Source organism: Salvelinus fontinalis, chromosome 14 (genome assembly GCF_029448725.1).
Source record: "Salvelinus fontinalis isolate EN_2023a chromosome 14, ASM2944872v1, whole genome shotgun sequence".
Lineage (NCBI taxonomy): Eukaryota > Metazoa > Chordata > Actinopteri > Salmoniformes > Salmonidae > Salvelinus > Salvelinus fontinalis.
This window is the reverse complement of record NC_074678.1, coordinates 29,909,840-29,928,301: the sequence shown is the minus strand read 5'-3', so window position 1 is coordinate 29,928,301 and position 18,462 is coordinate 29,909,840. Positions and strand designations below refer to the sequence as shown.

Genomic DNA, 18,462 nt, shown 5'->3' with positions numbered 1-18,462 from the left:
AAGCCAAACAACACGCAAAGTCTTACCAAGTGTTGTTTGACTCAGATCAAGGTAGTAAGCAGACACACACCCAGTAGATACAATTTAAGCTAGCCCAGTACAAATTTGTGTAGTTCATTCCTAATATCAGTCCCCTTGTGTTTGTAGTGTATGTGAGACAACAGAACAAATATACCACCACACACACACACACACCTGCCAAAGTCATAAGGGACTCTGAACTAAAATGAGTGGGTACAGATCAGACCTGCGACTTATGATACTAACACACCACAACAATTCAGTCTGTATAAAGCTACATCCTCAGAGTAACCTGATGAGGATCTGACTAGCTCTCGCTCTATGGCTCAGACTATAGGTCTTGCTTGTGTCAGGATAAAGTAAGTACTTTAAATATGTACACTTGACTAACTATAAACAATCTTTAAGAGGAAACACTTTAATAAGATAGGTAAATGTCCCGCCCCAAAATTCAGTCATAACACCATATTGTAAAATTTCAATTAAACACCGATTTCAAACAGCCGCCTGTCCCTTTTAATAGCCGGGCTATTAAACAACAGTACACATTTCAGAAAATAAATACTGGATCTAAATTAATTGTTTACTAGGTTACCATGAAATACCATGAATTGTTAACGAGGTTTAATGTTTGATTTGTTACATGAAATAATTCAGTAATGACTCAAATTATGACAATCATTTGTTTTTATTGCCAGTAAGAATCTGCTAGCCATTGGGTGCTAACAGCTGAAAACTGCTAGCTAACTGGCAAGCACAAAAACAGTCAACAACTTCGAAAGTACAGACCCCCAGAAATCGTTCAATCACCCTCTAGTGGCGAAAGTAAGAACTACCGAAAATGCTGTGAAAATAATTATTCTGTCAATAAAATAAATAAAATAGAAATAGAGACATACTAAGACAAAATAAATGTGATGCAGTGTGTAAATTATAACAGTGCAGGAAATTAAGAAATTGATTAAAATACTGGAAGTGAATGCTAGAATTAAACAATTAACTATGCAAATGAGCAAAAACGGTGTGCATTAAGAAAATAGAAGCCCATCTCTAATAAGCGCCTGTTGTGTTCAGTGATTTAAGCAAATAGACACCAGGCTATTATTGAAGTTTTACAGCAGTTATTAGGTGGCTCTGTGAGATCCACTCTGTGCGAGAGGAACAGAGGAGCCACGCCTGTGCAGCTGACTGCAGTGAGGCAGGCAGGAGTCTCTCTCTGGAGCGGAACAGGGAAACAGGGCGAGGTCCCTGGCTGGATCTGTTGCTCAGCGCTGCCTACGATGGACAGCTGTTACGCATGTCTGCTCTGCTCCCAGAGCCCAGCTTTGTTTGCTAATGCCTGGGAACCCACTGTATGACCAGGTGAGCAAACGCTGACTATTCCATGTTTCAGAACAACCGGAGGGCGAGGCAGCTCAATCTTTCCTCTTTCATCTCTCAATACAAGCGCTCAACCAGGCGGCATTTCAAAAACATAACACAGACAATACACACTGCTGCAGATGAGCACAGGAAGGGGGTTAAGGATTCTAGAAATCAACATGGTGAAGAGAGAAAACTGTAACGGCCTGTCAACTTGTCAACATGATTAACACTAATAATGGCACAACTCTGGTTATGTTGACAATGACAACTTGTTCAAAGCTGTGCATTTGGATGTATTCATGAGTGGCAAGTGGCAGAGACTTTAAACATGGCATAAACTGTCTTGTGGTGACTGACTGTAGCTGAGAGTATTGCTTTAGTGATTGCTGTGAGAAGGGGGGGGGGGGGGGTCATTCTCCTGGCTTCTAGCTTCTGTTCATAGTGTTCTCTCTTTATGAGCTGGGGGGGGGGGGGGGGGGGGGGACACGACGACAGCATCCTATCCCAGACAGGCATCAAAGAGGATGACCTCACTCTAACCTTATTGACATAAACTTCAAAACACAGGCCTTTACTCGGCTCCTTATTGTGCAAATGACGGTAATTACATCAAGTGGTCAGCAAACTAAAGGAAACTGTTGTTGAATCCCAATCAATAGCAAATTAAAAAGGTAAATGTGACCAAGTGTAAGCCTTAAGTAGTTTATAAACTTGATGCCAGTACAACAATGACCAAAAGCAACCAACCATTTACGAAGGGACAAATACAGTATATCCTCAAAGAACAGAATGCCATTCATGCTTGATTGTGAAGATGAATATAATTTAGCATTTTGACTTGCTTGCTTTTGTTCAAGGTGACCATCTTGCTCATTGCAGGTGAAGTCACCCAAATATTACAAAAATACAAATACACTAAACCAAACAATGTGAATCAAATAGCCTACTATAACTAGATCTCTGAGAAACTAGTGATCTGTGTAAAATGAGGAGAATTCTAACCTGCTCCATGGCACATTACTCCCATATTTCAACACATCATTACATGAACTGATTTTGGTAATCCAAGCATTGGCTACTTTGAACTATGCAAAATTACTAAAATGATCATAATCTCAATATTTGTCACCGTATTATTGCATGAGACATTTTAACTTATGAGTGGTTCTATTTCAATGTAGATTTATCTTCAAATGAAGAGAGCAATTTATCAATGTTCATTTTAGAGTTCTAACTATGTAAAATGTTCTAATCAAGCAGGGGGATTGTTAGCATGCTGCCATGTCAACTTGCAATTAGACTAGGCTATATTACCGTTCAATTAACTAAGAATAGAGTAGACCACGAGATGATTTTCAAGTGTAACGATATGTAGTCCAATCAAGTGGTCATTTCAGGCTTCAGATGTTTAATTTACATCTGGAAATATTATTAGACAATGGACAATGTTTCATATGTCTACAAAATACAACAATGCTGAGACAGATTGAAAATGTAACAATAACGTTTGTATTGATTTTGCTGGGTGTGGATTTCGCCACTTTTTCCCCATATTTGCATAGTCAAAACAGTGTCGTCAGCTCTGATACCGTTATTATGGGCACGTGTTTCTAAATTAGGCAGTGTAGCTAAGAATTGAAGTTACCAACATAACATTGAAAAGTGTGCCGTCTTTTACGACAATTACACACTGCAATGGTGTCCTACGCTAATGCCTTTCAGGGCAGCAGCAATCCAATACATGTGTAAGAGCTCAAGAGAGGTCCATTCTCAATAATAATGTCACCAGACAGGGGTTGGGAAAGGGGGAAAAAGTGTTTCAAAACAATGAGCATGTTTATTCTTCATTTCTACCATGACTTGCTAAGACAAAAAAGCTCAAAATAGCCTAGGCACAATGTTTTGAGGTACTGGTTGCCATCAAATATGGCAGCCATCCAAAGAGGTTATGTCGGTCAGCCCACCAGAGTTCTGGAATAGGTGTCCACAAAACTGAGTGTCAGCTTCACTTAGACTGACTGTTGCTTGTAATTGCAACTGTCATCATCAATTAAGAAGGAATGTAGCACTTTAAGGCCATTGCTTAATGTTGCATTCATCCAACCACAGGCAACTCTTTCTCCTATTCAGTGTCCTGTATGGATCAGCAACATACATATTAGATTCCAGATGCACTGAAGCGCATGTTCTGAAACTGTGAGCCAGAATTTGTTGGCACCAATACCATGCTTGTTGTGTACACAACAAGACTTGATCATAGTTCATTCAGTGTTTCCCCTATATTCATTTAGCAGTGGCGGGCCACCACTTAAATTGTTGCTGCCACTCCCAAAAATATGAATTCAAAAAAAGTTTCCTTTTTTTATTTGTTAGAATTTTTTGGGATGGTAAAATGTTTTCAGTGTAAAGGACTAAACCCAGATAAAAAGTATGTAGAAAAGATAATGCACCTATATATATATTTTTTTTTATTAGCTCCTCTGAGAACTAACAGTCACCAAAATAATAACTAGACAGTCAGGGAGAATCTAAAATTCCAAAAATGTCATGGTATCCCATTGATTTTGTTCTAATGTCTGAGTCACTCAGATAGCATAAGAACATGGCATAAGCCATGGCGAAATGTGTCAAATTGCAGGAAATTTGCTTTAAAAAACGGACATTTTTTCTCTCAGCCCCATGACAAAATGTGTAGAATTGCAGGAAATAAAATGTATAACAGCTCATCTCTGCAGCCAAGAGAAGGGCCTATCTTTCAATCAGAGACCGTGCCATTGGCCATGTCCACTGCCACTTCCCTGCCACCCCCACCATTTTGTTCCAGAAAAAACCCTGGAGTGACAAGTTACAACGTACTGTATATTTGTAGCATTTGATTCATTGAGTCTTTTATGGTTTTCAATGAGGTAAATGAAGATGGGCAACCCCATGCTTCCGCCTATTTATTTAAAGCCGCTATGCTGCATCATTTGGGCTACAGCTTATAATGCTTTTAAAAGGGAAAATTATATTTCAGATGGTGTCAATTTAATTTTCATTCATTTTGGAGTAGAATGTCCTTTTAAAAAGTCACCAGAAGTGACCTTCTCACAGTCGTTTCACAAAACAAATACCACGGTGGTGCATGCCCCCGGACCACCTCCCCCCCAACAAACTATGCCACATCTGCTGAAAGAACATCTTAGAGGAAACACTGTTCATTAGACTACCTTTTTTATCTACAAAAAATGTAATCCAAAAGTACAAAACCATGAAAACATAGCTGTAATGCACAACCAGTAAGAATAGCAATCCACTCTGCTAACCAGCTGACAAAATGCACTATGCAAAACAAAGATCCATATGTCGTTGGTTTGTGTGCCAGCACACCACTTGGTCTTTCTCAGAGGTCTGAGACAAATCCTGTTGCTAGGTTTTACATGTTGGAAACCATCCAAGCACTCATGGAGGAGTGGACGGTTGGTCTGTGCATTTATCAACACAGTCATATTTACAATGCAAACTGGGACTGACTGAATGCACTACTACAGCTGGGCAACTTCAGAGGAGCTAGCCTACACGCACAGGCGTTGAGGGGACAATTCCTTTGACACCATTAATCTTTAAATTAAAATATCTAATTACTCATCCTATTTACTTGTCAGGAGTTCAGTTGGAGAACTCACAGTGGGGAACAGCCCCTTAGCAACCCTTCTTGGCCCCTACCTTGCCCTCCCAGCAGTGTCGGCGTGACTGGCTGCTTCACCTGCCCAGCGGCAAGCTGTCCCAGGAATGTCCCAGGCTTGTCTGGGGCCCTCTCTCCACATCATGATTAATGTACAGGCCTCCGCGGGGTCACACTCCATGGGCACAGCCTGAAACAGAAAGAGACCAGCCTTGGGTAGTGTCCAGGAGCATCCGCTGCAGACGCAGATATTTGGGCAAACAATTTAGTGGCTAAAGAGGACGGCTGACAGCTCGTTGAAGAAGATGAATACTACATATAAGCCAAGCCTAACTAGAGCCAAACTTAGAGAACGCTTCAGTAAGATAAAAAAGTAATGATACAAATGCACAGATAGTTGTTTTGTTTGTATCGTTCTTTCTATTAGTATTACTATACTAATAGACATTCATGCACTTTTCTAGATCTTGGATTTCCTATTATTTTCTTTATAGAGCACCACAGTGGAGGTGTCATAATACCCATAATACCTAGCGGTCAAACAGGGAAATGGTTCCAATTATTTTTCGACCATAAATTTTTCCCATAGGGAATTTTAGAAACACTTAAAATGTGGGCTGTGTTTTGTGTAGGCTTACCCTGGCATGACGTGTTGATAACCATGTAAATCTCTCTTGGACAAGGTGACTTTTATCAATGTATTCGGCTCTATTTACTCTCAGATTTGAAAATGCTAATTAGCATCAAAATGCTAATTAGCATCAAAATCCCTGCAGGCTCTTGTACGTCATCTGTAGCTGACACCTTTGCTAATAAGTATTGTATCAATGTAAAACTTGCACAAGAAAGTTCACTGAAAGGTCAATTTAAAGAAATATAGGCAATTTATTCATTACTAAATTTAGCTAACATTATATAGCTAATCCAGAGATTCTTACCTTTGCCTCTATTCGGCAGTCTCGTCCAGATCATCATGGCATTTGTAATTCTTTATGATAGCCACATTAGCAGCTAATTAGCATTTATTTTTTGGGGGGTAAAGTCACATTATCCGAGAGAGATTTACATAGTTATTAAAACTTCACGCCGTGGTAAGCCTACTCAAAACACAGCCCTTATAAGTGTTTCTAAAATCCCATATGGGGAAAAAGTTAGAAAAGCGATTGGAACAATTTCCTTGTTTGATCACTAGGTTTTATGGGTATTATGACTCATACTGTGGTACTCTATACTTCCATGGTTTGTTTCATTGACTCTCCCCTTTAACTTCCCGTAATTGTCCCACTTTTACAACTTCCGATGACCAGAGATTAAGTCAATTGGAGAGGATCAGCTTGAGCAAAGTGAGGAGCAGAATCACTGACCTACAAATAATCTTCTTCGCCAAATAATAGACTTTGTAGAATCAAGATTTGCAGAGCTACACCACCCCTGACTCAAATATGCATGCATAACCAGACATAGATTGATAGATTGGAGACACCTTGTGCAAATTACTAGGATTTTGTACCCACAGCACTAGCCGGATAATGTTGGAAATACTGGTAAAATCACAGTGCTTCGTTTAAATCGAGCAAAAACACAAGTACCTAGTCATGGGTGAAGCTTGCACGTGACTGGAGAAAATCTCAACTTTATTTTGAGTGAACCTCTAACCACATCACACCAGACTGCAATGGCCCAAATGACCCAATACTGTTGTAATTGACTATACTTACAGTATCATCATATAAAGATGATTTATCAATCTTGTCAGACAAAAAGTGAAACTCTTGGCCCTCCAAATTGAGCATGGCCTTAATCCACCTTGCTTTGACTCAGTTGCTTGCGTCCAATTTGCTTTTCTGACATTTCAGATCTCACGTGTGTGCTGGCTTTTGTTTCAGAGCCTCGCTGTTGATGCAGCTCACTCTCCTCTCCAGCTGGGCGCTCATTCATCTTTTTATACGCTGTATGTGTGGAGGCCATCAGCTGCTACACAACACAACAGCCACACGAACACTGGGGAGACCGGCTGAGCTGAGCTAAGCTGAGCCAAGAGGAAGCTCTACACAGCCTCTACAAACAGTCTGGGAACATCATTGGATTTCTGAACTGTTACACCCGAAAGATGACAAGCTCAAACCTAATTATGTTTTTTCCAAAAGAGAACCAATGCAAACCTAGATTTGTTTTGTGCCAGCTGTTGACACAATGGATGAAACGGGAGAAAGCTTTTGAGCACCCATAAACCAATATTTACCTGAGGGTAACAAGTTCAAGATTAGTTTGATGTCAGGTGTCCTTCCTTCAGGTCTAAACTGAGTGAAAACAACATGCACTCCATCATCCCTGGAATGAATTGAGTTTTAGCGGGAGACTTTGTTGAAGGTTCTGTTGAACCTATCAGAATTTCCGCTTGCGCTCCAGTGGGATTAAGGTCCTTAAGAGCGTGGTAGTTCTCTAGCAGCCAATAAGCAAACAAACAAGAAAATGATTTCCATACACACAGCTGCTGTGCCATCCTTCCTTTCCTGGCTCGGTGCAATAGTCACGCATGTTCCTAACCACAAGCCCTCTGTAGGCAACATCAATCCACACGGCCAATTGTTACTGTACACCTGCATGTAACTTGTGATCTTTTACCCACCTCCTACAGCACTTACAAACCAGAGCACTGTGGAAAAAGATGTCACTTTGTAAAGCTGTGTGTATGTGTTTCTGTGTGCATAAGTGTGGGAACAAATGAAAATGTTTGTCTGTGCCTTGATAACATATACAGAAGTACATAAGAATATACACACACAGACACACAGATACAGTGTCAGGGATTTTAAAACAGCAGACACAAAATGTGCAGAGGAGCACTGGAGCACGACACAAGAGAAGATGAAAAATCCATTCAGCTAAGCGAACAATCTCTCATGTAATGATGCCTAGTTCTCCATGTATGTCATGTCAGCCTAGCTGAGCCGGGAAAGTGAGCTGCTATGTGACATTCGACCATTAATTCATTATTTTCCCCCTCAAAATAAAAAAACGATGAACCTCAATTCACTGAAGTATATTTAGCTGCAAATAAGTGCTCCCCTGTGAGGTTTGATGTTTAAGTCATTGTCACTGTTTTGCATGGATAGGAAAGAGTTAAGTTTTAGATATATTTTTACACCATACTTTATTTAATTATTGTAATGAGCAAATAATGCTTCTACAGATGAGGATTATGTTGTTCTGATTTTCCCTTCTGGTTTCGGTTTGGGACTGAGAAGATTGGACTTTCAAAATAAGGACCACAACTATTTTCCTTTGTTTCACCTGGAATAAAATGGCATTTGTAAAATACTGCACAATTATATTTCTCAAAAAAACGTTGTTTTATTTCAATTTCTGGGGGCAATAAAATAGATGGAACATTACATGACAATATACCAAAGTCCTACAACCAAGTTTATTAAGTTGTTCTTGATGTCCTGAATATCTGCAATGTGGGGTATTTTGAGTATAGAACATAATACATTATTGAAAAACGATCATATTCGGTGGTTTCAACAGTACGCCAAGCCACAGTGTTGCCATACAGAGTGTATAACAGTGTAAAGCTGGGGATGGTGGAAGACTGATCTGGTCAAGGCCTGTCTATTGTGTAGGGTACCATGATTCACAAGATTGTTAGATTTGTCTGCAGAACAAATGTAACCCTTTAAACTCATGGGGATTGGCCTATATGGATAGGGCTACAGTTACATGTTTCTTACAGAAGAAAAATGAAAAGCATATGCATAAACATGGTAGCAATTGAAAAGGGGGAAAGTTTGGAGATTTTAGGAAAATTATTAGACCAAAGTTGAGGACACAACAGTTCACCTGACACACGACTGAATCCAAACATTACACTGCTGATTTGATGTGCCTTTTTTCTTTTTGCTGCACTTGTTGATTCTTACCAGTAACATGATAAGAATATCTATGGAAAATGTGTGGTGGATGCAGCATAAGACAAAGCAATGACAAGGTTTTGAGTGAGAGGACTAACTGGTTTCTCCAAGTGGCAACACACTGCTCCAAAGTACGCACAGTTCCTAGGTCATTTTATTGCACTTTGATGACATAAGTCTTCAACTATAAGGTGCTTTCTTGAACTAGAGCAAGCACATTTGTAGTTGTTTTGTTAGGAACACAACCCTGTGTCACCGTCATCACACAATTACTGTTGTTGTTGTTTACACAATCCGAATACGGCCATTATAAATCACAATCTGGGTCAGGTGGGCATAATTTGAAAGCTTGCTCAATTGCCAACATGACTAGCTAAGTTATAAAATAAGATCTTAGTGGTAGGCTTTCACAGGGCAATTCAGAGAAACAGATCATAATTTTGGTCCGCATAGAAAAGTAATGTGTGCATTCAGGTGCGTGTTCCATGGCAAATTTTCTTCACAATATACAATCATAGGCTCATTCTGTTCAGAACAACCCAGGATATGACGCCATGTCATCAAACATAGTGATCATAAACGTTGACACTGTAGATGACATGAGTTTTATGATATGGAAATCTGAAGTGCACATTTGGACTCAGGTGTTTGATTTGCTTGTATGACATCAAAGCGGTGCTTATTATAATCCTCAAAGTCTCATCTTTCAAAATATATCAAGTCCTTAAATTTACAGCATTTCCCTCACTCAGACAACCAAACATGTGATAAGTTACCCAATTAGCAGGAAGGCTGGGGGCAACTTCTTGTCGCATGCGGTGCTCAAGTTCAGAAAGTCTCTCACTCAAAACCCATACAGCACTGTGAAGTGCAGAGAATGAGTTCTGATGTCATTCATAGCATGTTACTGCATTCCAATTTAGGCGTTTATCAGTACCCAAATCTGCCATTTTCAACCCGTACACGGGTACGAGTCTATTTAAAAAGCTTACCAAATATAAAATAACATGCAATTACAAATCAGAATTCACATCCAATCTGTAAATAAGTGTTTTAACTTTTGGGAAAATCATGTGCTTAAGAACCACTAGATTAGATAATATATATAATAGTTCTACATTCTGTAGTGGAGTAACATGCTACAGGTTTTCCATTGCTACCTTTAACTGTTCATTGGTGAGTATACAGTGCCACCTGCTGGTTTAGGAGAGAACGGTCTGTGGAGATTATTCATATTGTTACCCTACTGTTCCTTTGCCCAGAGTTAGCTAAAAACTAAGCATGTTTATGTGTATTTGCAAATGTTTTTTCTGAATGTAAAGATACATATTAATGAAATTCAAAACAACATAAATCAATAAAGAAATGCTCTGAAAGAGTTAGGCCCATCTCACCTCTAACAAAGAGTAGACTAAAACTACTAGTAAAGATGAAAAAATAATGTTTTCCAATTTAAAAAAAGACTAGAAAGAAATGGATGGCATGCTTCCTGCAGCCACTACATATGCCAGACAAAAATATTTACCTTCCATACAGTGATCTTAAAAGGGCTGCTTTTGGGGGACTGACACATGTTATGTTCAAAGCCTGTTTCCCCTCCTGCTTGCCTTTGATTCCAGTGTTTAGTAGAGGGTAGTCTCCTATGAACAAAAGAGACAGAGCAGGAACTAAAATATGGGTGAAGAGTGTGATTAGATCTATGTGATATTGTACTCGCACCACAGCTTGGTTGAATGTCCTCAGAGACAGTGGGGACATGAGGGCCTCCTCTCAAGCTTTCTCAACATTTGACATAGGGAGATCTCAGAATTAAACACAACAACAAAATACACTGTAATATGGAATATCTGAATTTGGAATAGATAAGAAAAAGCCAAATGTTTTCATCTGAGTTGAAAGTGAGAGGAGAAATAATAATGATAAGAGCAAATAAAACATATTTTGGCACACAGCCCTGGTGGTCCCCATCTCTCTCCACGGCCATGCTTTAGGAAATTATTCATCGCTTTTGAGAGACAGACAGCATTGGATTAGCTAACAATTGACAGGTATGCAGTGTTTCACTTCCAGAAGTTTACATGCAAAAACACTACAGGTGCATTAAACCTAAGCCACAAAATCTTGAGTCAGACCTACAGTCAGGGGCAATTACTGAAGCCCTGTAAAAGTCACAGCTCGATATTGATTTAGTCAGGCTAGAGAGAAAACATGTTTGGATGAGCAATTCTAGACCTGTCTTTTCTCTTGCCAGCTGCAGTGAAAACATTGTGTCTAGGGGGAATTAGAAATGACTCTGTGGCTTTCTCACAGCCCTGGATTTTACTGCTGCACCTTGGCCCATGGGTCCAACACAGATACCCTTCAGTTTGTAGAGAGTTTGTTACTGTATGACTATACACAGACCTACTTGTTTTGGGTTCTCATAACATCTAGCCAACTTCTTTCTCAGATTGAGGGAGGGATGCAGCATCGTTGGGGGTCAGGAATGGCAGGAGAGGTGCTAAGAGAGCAGCCTGGGCTGCAGGTGTGTCCTGACAGAGTCTGGGCATTCTTCTCTGCCGCTTAAGCAGAAAAAACAACAGAAATTGAGTGGATTAAGACATATGCAGGTACTAACAGCCCCAAGAAGGTATTTGACATGGCACTTCAACTTTCTACAAGACAGGTGGAGCTTACATGATGGCATGGCAATTAAATACATGTTTTAGTGGGGGGGGGGGGGGGGGCTTAGGAAACATGAAAGGCTGTAGTATACATGACTACCAATTATCTTCCATATGTGCCACTAAGTCTACAGCCTGATGCTTTGATCCATAACAATTTTGGACAATTTCTGTTAGACAAGTGGTACATATCACTTATATTTCAGTATTCTATCAATTATTTCAACTCATGCGGCTTTTTGTAATAATGAAAACGCTACAAAGCCTATTGTTCAGACGTGAAAGGTAGGCTATTTCTCAATATGGATGATTTATTGCATTGAACTTGGCAAATTTTATTTGACATCAGTGTGGCAACAAAATACTTGATCTAGACAAGCTGTCAGTGTGAGCAGGGGGTTCAGTCAGAGGCTCCATGATAACATTCACAGAAAGCACCTGGATTGTGCTTCAAGGTGTCGGATACCTCCACTCTGATCACTTAAACAAACTGTGTTCCGCTCTTAGTCAACCCAGAGCAGTTCAAATAGTTTTGTAGTCAAACAGCGGTCAAAGAGTTTCCCTCACCACTGCAAATACCTATCCTAAACCAAACACACTCCACTTCTGGCTGAGAAAGAACATGATTGAGTGCAACATGCAAGGTATGGGTCTGATTATAGTGGGTCAGTGGTTGCAACTTCAGATTTTCCACAATCATTCACTGTCATTAGGAATTCATGCATTTCTTGTCTCATATCATAACCATTTCAAACTATGCAGTAATATACATACCATTTCAATTCACCTCTGTGTCCTCAGTCCATAAAATCCATCATGAATGTTTTTATGAAATTGATATTTAACCTAAAACATAACTGTGTCATGGAGTATTAATCTATTTAGTAAAGGGAAAGAGACTTCCCACCCAAACCATTGCCTTTCCAGCACTGATAACCTGAGAGACAGGATGTTTCCTCCTTTTCCCCCTATTACCATCACTATAAACATGAGAGCAGAAAAGCTAGACAGAAGATTAGCTTGATCAGTGAACAACACTCTGCCATTCCATTACTTTTGTGATTTCTTTTACTTTCTGTTCTGAATGGGCCGTAACCTCCCTGGAGATTAAAGTTGAAGTTGTAAATATTGTGGAGTGTGTGCATCAGCTTTTAGTTACCAGAGGTCGCTTTCACACCGGCGTGACTAGCAATTTGAAACCACCAACAGCATCTAAGTAATGAGTCCGAGACCACACTCCATCTTCCCCCATTACAAGAGAGCAAATGTGTCACAGTCTGCCAGGCTAACCCCACAATCACTCTGCTTCCCCTTGGCTGCCATTAGCATGCTGTGTCGGCTCAACAGGATTTTAGGGGCTGTCAGCAGGGTACCCTTCCCCCTAGACTTCTTCAAGCAGCGACCTGTCCCTTTGGAAATGAAGCACATCTGAAAGCGTGGTTTAAAAACTCTGCAACATTCCTCACCACTCCCATCATCATCACAGGGTATCCCTCTAGCCCTGTTTGTTAGCTGTCTACCTGCCTGGCCTGCTGCACTGCGTTCTATCTAAATCATTCACTGTTCCCACACATGCCCTGACAAATACCACCTTGAACTCAACAGAACTGGAAACAGGGGTCCATTTATACTGGAATTATATTATATTCCTTGGCATGATATTATACGGTTCCCTGATAGCTAAATCATCCACACATTTCCCCCCGTCATAGTTCTGTTGTGACCTTTGGTGTTTTTGTGTATTGTAGAATCTTGCAGCCTTTTACACTGAGAGCTAAGGATAATTTAATTGGCAGGCGCAGACCACACAATCTACACACACAAACTTCTTAAAGCATTGTTGGTTAAGGGCTTGTAAATAAGCATGTCACTGTAAGGTCTACACCTGTTGTATTCAGTGTGTGTGACAAACACAATTTGATTTGACTTCAATACATACAAGTGTATAGAGCTGCATCCCCTTGCTCTCTGGGTCAGTGATTATAAGGTGAGGGTGTGGGGTAGAGGATTTCTTCCTTTAAGAAACTCAATACCTCACACACAATTAGGTTAAAGAGTTGTCATGGAGCAACCAAGCAACCCTAAGCATGTTATGTGAACAATTACAAGCATTGAATATACCAGAAGGTTGCAGTTGTAAAAAACAATACATATATATTTAGCGTGTAACATTCCACCATCCCTCGGGAGATGAGAAACTTTCACTGGTCGTTGTGGCTCTACTACCATTGCTTCTTCCCCGCCACTCGTTCAATTTTCTCAATGCCCCCAGATAGGAGACACTCTGGACACTCCTTACCCTTGCCACCGCATATTCTCCTTCACGCTAACAGGGCACTCCAAGTATTCAGGTGCATGTTCACCTCCACAGTTGCAGCATTTCCCTTCATATGACATACAATATTCTTCCCTTCACACACTTGACACATTACCAAATATTTTACATTTATGACACTGAAGGGGCTTGTGCACAAAAGCTCTTACAGGGTATCTCATGAATCCTAACTTTAGATGAGAAGGGAGAGACTACTGTTCATCAAAGAACAGTAGCATGGATTAAGTGAATTTCTTTTCTCCGTCCACCATATAGGTCAGTCGACGTGCACCAACCACTCCATCGATGTCTTCAGTTACAGTACCAGTCAAAAGTTTGGACACACCTACTCATTCAAGGGTTTTTCTTTATTTTTACTATTTTCTACATTGTATAATAATAGTGAAGACATCAAAATTATGAAATAACACATATGGAATCATGTAGGAACCAAAGAATTGTTAAACAAATCAAAACTTATTTCATATATTAGAGTCTTCAAAGTAGCCACCCTTTGCCTTGATGACAGCTTTGCAGGTTAAGAGAATGCCAAGAGTGTGCAAAGCTGTCTGGCATTAGTGTGTACGCCTAAGCTTTAGGGCCTAACTGTATGTGCGCCAAATAACCTATACTCCAATCGACAAATGCTTTTGGGAATGGGCAGAAAAAGTTAACATAGATCCATGGAGGTAAAAAGGACAATGTCGGAGTTTAATTCAATAAGAGAAAAGTTGCGAAATGGAGAGTTGAAAATAAAGATAAGGGAGGACCAGAAAATAAATGTTTTTGAAAGATTTGTTGAATTGATAAAAGAGGATGATAGCAGTGCTGGCAATGTTAGGCCTATGTGTGATGATTGTGAGGCACAATACAAATTCCACAGTCACAAGATGGGACTTCAAATAGGCCTACGGCACATCAAGGGAATTGTAGCCTACTGTTCAGATGGGTTAAATGGAAACTGAAATTTGGACACTGATTGTAGGTCGATAGCCTTAATTTGAACTCCTGCAAAATTAAACATTTCTTGCAGTAAAATTATACACCAAATGTAGGCAACATTTTGACTTGGGAGAAAGAGTGGCGAAATATGAGCCCCACCTGTTTTGAGCCCCACCTGTTTAGGTTTTTAAAAAGTCATGTTCTTTTGGCATTAATACGTGTAAAATATCAGTTTGCAAACTATGTAACATGGATACGAACATGGTCTCTTTTTTGTTTTCTTGAGTAAGAAGGCTCCAAAATGCAGGTGTTTCAGCCTAGCTCAGCGCTTTCTGTGGTGGTGGGGCAGCCAGCGGAAAGTACAGACCATAGGGGTTGGTAATCTTCAGTAGTTGTGCTGTGATTGGCTCAGTGTTCTGTCACTCATGGGGACACTACATCACCTTTCAAATCTACAGGGAGATCTAGAATGTTCAAGCCCCCTTGGTTGCTGCCATAGATTTACATTAGAAGTCCCCATCCAAGAAGGATCAAGGTCATTGGCCACAGATAAAATGACATCAAATCACATTACATCTACAGGAGCTTTGATTGGACTGATCATGTCAACATCATACTTTCAAAATCTTAGCTAGCAAGCTAGACAAGCAGTCATCTTCATGAATCACATCGACAATCTACTGGCAAATCCTTTTTAATCCTTGTCATATGAAGATAAATTATAGATAAAACGTATCGGTGCTCATCGGCCATTGGACATAAACATTGCACAACAAGTTGAAATTTGCAAATTCAACCATGAATGGTTTGGAAGGAATCAGTGGCTAACTGCAAGCGTTGCAAAGTAATCAGTATTTTGCTTCCCTTGCTATTCGGTGGAGAGGGTGAGTGGACCAAGTCTGGGTTTTCCAAGATAGGATAAAAAAGGATAGATATTCACATGCAACACCACGGGTCAGAAAAGGTTGAATACATTGGCCATGTTGTCAATCCAGCATGACTTCTACATGTTTAAAATAACTGGAAACTCGGAACTGGGAAATCACAGACTTCAGTGAGTTCAAGACAACTGGGAATTCTGAAGAAAAAAAAACTAGCTCAGACTAGGAAAATACGTTTTGAACGGTCATTCAACTCGAAATTCCAAGTCAGGAACTCGGGCCTTTTTCTAGAGCTCCTACCAGAAGATCACTGACATCATGATTCAACCTAGTTTTTTCAGAGTTCCCAGTTGTCTTGAAAGCACCATAGATCCAGAGAATGACAACATTTGATGACAAAGTGTCATTACAAAATTTGGCCACAAGAAGAACTCCCGTGCCACCTTCCTGTTCATGTAAGCACAGCACAATGGTCCAAAAATGTATTTTATGCTGCTGCATAAATTATGTAATATGTCAGGGAGATATGTATACTGTAGCTAAGAAAGTAATACTAAGTGTATGTTGCATAGTAAGCTGTTAGTAGCCCATGTGCTTTACCCTAATAATTTGGTCCCCTTCCCCTCATAACTTAGTCTACTGTTCTGACTTGGTGGTGTACATGTAGCCTATAGCCTATTTTAAAGAAATGTTGTCATCAAATATTGTAAGATCTTTCATTGTCTGCTTATATGCCCCCTTTATTTATCCTACGGTTCTGACTTGGTGTACAGGGAGAATACTGTAAGAATGGCCCATGTTCTAAATTCTGTAACTGTACCTTTCAAAAGTGCTGAATAGTTATATTGACTATGCCATAGTTTATGCATCTCAATTGTCACTTTTATAGAGCAATTAAGGTATTGCTGTGTAGTGGCTTTGCTGGCATGCATCTAAAACAATATATGTTGAGTTTGCCCCACCAAGATACATTCTAAAATTGCCACTGGTGCAGTTATATTCCATCTGTAGAGGTGCTATTTTTATCAGAATCAAATCAAAATGTATTTATTTATTTGTCACATGCGCCAAATACAACAGGTTACCGTGAAATGCTTATTTACAGCCCTTAACCAACCAATAAAAGCTGATAGTATTTCAACCACATAAAATATGCGTCCAAGCCGAACTGAAATCTTATCAGAAACATGTTGGGTTGTTTTCACAGCTTTCTATTTCCTTACAACCAGTCAAACTGATGTGACAAAGCCTCTTCCCCCTCAGGAGGTTGGAAAAGTTTGTCATGGACCCTCAAATCCTCAAAAAGTTCTACAGTTGTACCATTGAGAGCATTTTGGCTGGCTCCATCACTGCCTGGTAATGCAATAGCACTGCCCTCAATCGCATGGCGCTACAGAATGTGGTGCGTACAACTGAGTACATACCTGGGGCCGAGCTCCCTGCCATCCAGGACATCTATATTAGGTGGTGTGGTAAGAAGGCTCTGAAAATCATTAAAGACCACAACCAACCAAGCCATAGACTATTCTCTCTGCTTCCGCATGGCAAGCCATGCCGGTACATCAAGTCTGGCACCAACAGGCTCTTGAACAGCTTCTATCCTCAAGCAATAAGACTGATAAATACCTAATAAAAATAGCTTCACTGACTATCGGAGTTAACCTTGTGTACTTATTGACATTTTATTTTTATTTTTGCACTGTCTCTATGCACACTCACAGGGCTCTACATATTCATACACACACACACTCACTCCATCATCTTCTCACTCACACATAATTAAACATACATTTATACTGACTCTACACACACCCACTCACATAGAAGCTGCTGTTACTGTTAATCTTATATCCTGTTGCATAGTCACCTTACCCCTATACATATGTTTACAATGTGTATCCCTGCACATTGTAAACATGATATTGGAACTGGCCCTGTATATAGTAGCCTACTTACTTATTTTGTTCTTCATATTTCTTGTGTTTTTTTTCTAGTATTACATTGTTTGTATTGCATTGTTGGGTGTTGAGTTTGCAAGAAACAAATTTCACTGTACTTGTGCATGTGATATTAAAACTTGAAACTTGAAACATTTAGAAACTTAGCTATAAAAAATGTTCTGTTTTTTGGAGGTGGGGGTTTATTGCATTTTCTCCCCAGGTCCCTAAACGTCTTTGCGTGACGAAAGAAGTAGAGATGGCAGAGAAAACTTTACCTATGTCAACTAGATTGAAGCATTCTGTACGACTCCCACCGAAGGTGGCTCCTCTTCCTGTTCGGGTGGCGCTCGGCGGTCGTCGTCACCGGTCTACTAGCTATTTAAGCCAGTAAGGCCCGCCTGCTCTTTGCGCGGTCTTATTTTTCCTCTGTGTATGTTTGTGGTAGTGCGTTTCCCTTTGGTTTTCCTCCGGACTGGTTGGGTCCTGGTTTTGGGCCGGTCTTTTATGTGCGCCCGGAATTGGCGTGAACATTTTTCTCTGTGCCGGAATAAAACATTGTTCTGTACCTTCTGCTTCCTGCAACTGACTCTGCACCCACTACTCCTAAAGTGCGTTACACATTCATTCTATTGATTTATGACATTATGCTGGTGAGCAAAGGCTGCATGTATCTAATTATAGAAAAGTTGACTAACAACTAGCCAACCAAAATTTTGGAAATTATAAGCAGAAACATTTAAATCAGGCAAATAATAATC

At 40.0% G+C, this 18,462-nt stretch overlaps 2 long non-coding RNA genes across 2 annotated transcripts; one reads left to right on the top strand and one right to left on the bottom strand.

Moving 5' to 3' along the window:
* Nucleotides 1-1,202: 1,202 nt before the first annotated feature.
* LOC129810594 (uncharacterized) lies at nucleotides 1,203-8,384 on the top strand. The gene is made up of 2 exons (XR_008752749.1): nucleotides 1,203-1,383; nucleotides 6,937-8,384. It is a non-coding gene; the product is annotated as an uncharacterized LOC129810594 (long non-coding RNA).
* LOC129810593 (uncharacterized) lies at nucleotides 8,325-18,290 on the bottom strand. Its single transcript, XR_008752748.1, has 3 exons — nucleotides 17,980-18,290; nucleotides 11,372-11,525; nucleotides 8,325-10,604 (listed from the first exon to the last, which is right to left on the bottom strand). It is a non-coding gene; the product is annotated as an uncharacterized LOC129810593 (long non-coding RNA).
* Nucleotides 18,291-18,462: the final 172 nt, after the last annotated feature.